Source organism: Mirounga angustirostris, unplaced genomic scaffold, assembly GCF_029215605.1.
Source record: "Mirounga angustirostris isolate CCGP_5_RB_7025 unplaced genomic scaffold, mMirAng1.0.hap1 SCAF_3, whole genome shotgun sequence".
Lineage (NCBI taxonomy): Eukaryota > Metazoa > Chordata > Mammalia > Carnivora > Phocidae > Mirounga > Mirounga angustirostris.
In genome coordinates this window covers 90607724-90608793 of record NW_026991711.1, presented here as the reverse complement: position 1 = coordinate 90608793, position 1070 = coordinate 90607724, and the positions used below count along the sequence as shown (strand labels likewise).

At 42.4% G+C, this 1070-nt stretch overlaps 1 non-coding gene across 1 annotated transcript; it reads left to right on the top strand.

Annotated features, from left to right (window-relative positions):
* The first annotated feature begins 316 nt into the window (after positions 1-316).
* LOC123840076 (small nucleolar RNA SNORA63) lies at positions 317-447 on the top strand. Its single transcript, XR_006789889.1, has one exon. It is a non-coding gene; the product is annotated as a small nucleolar RNA SNORA63 (small nucleolar RNA).
* The last annotated feature ends 623 nt before the right edge of the window (positions 448-1070 follow it).

Here is a 1070-nt window from a genome sequence, read left to right as displayed (position 1 = left end):
TCATTCCCTAGCCTCCACAGCCAAACAATTCCATGGTTTTTATTCACTGGATCCAAGTAGCACATTCTCCAGATATCTCAGCCTCCTCTCTCCATTCCAAACTCTAGAGAACTCATGAAATCCAGAACTTTTTTTCAGTTAATTTCTGTCTTCATAAAAAAAGAAATGGTCAACTAATCTTGGAGAAAGCAGGAAAGAATGTCCAATGGAAAAAAGACAGTATCTTCAAAAAATGGTGTTGGGAAAATTGGACAGCCACATGCAGAAGAATGAAACTGGACCATTTCCTTACACCACACACAAAAATAGACTCCAGATGCAGGATCTAGTTACAGTGTAGCTATAAAGTGCTGCCTTGTCTTTGCCCCCTGCTCAAAATAAAGCTGTTACCTTTCTAGCCCTGTCTGCCATGGTGCTTAGCAGCCAGGGATGCATGGTCTCAGACATGTTTACCAAGTAAAACACTGACTTGAGGGGCGCCTGGGTGTCTCAGTCATTAAGCGTCTGCCTTCAGCTCAGGTCATGATCCCAGGGTCTTGGGATCAAGCCCTGCATTGGGCTCCCTGCTCAGCGGGGAGTCTACTTCTCCCTCTCCCACTCCCCCTGCTTGTGTTCCCTCTCTCGCTGTGTCTCTCTCTGTCAAATAAATAAATAAAATCTTAAAAAAATAATAGACTCCAAATGGATGAAAGACCTAAATGTGAGACAGGAATCCATCAAAATCCTAGAGGAGAACACAGGCAGCGACCTCTTCGAGCTCAGCTGCAGCAACTTCTATCTTGAAACATTGCCAAAGGCAAGGGAAGCAAGGGCAAAAATGAACTATTGGGACTTCATCAAGATAAAAAGCTTTTGCACAGTAAAGGAAACAGTCAACAAAACCAAAAGACAACTGGCAGAATGGGAGAAGATATTTGCAAATGATATATCAGATAAAGGGCTAGTACCCAAAATCTAAAAAGAACTTACCAAACTCAACACCCAAAGAACAAATAACCCAATCAAGAAATGGGCAGAAGACATGAACAGACATATCTGCAAAGAAAACATTCAAATGGCCAACAGACACA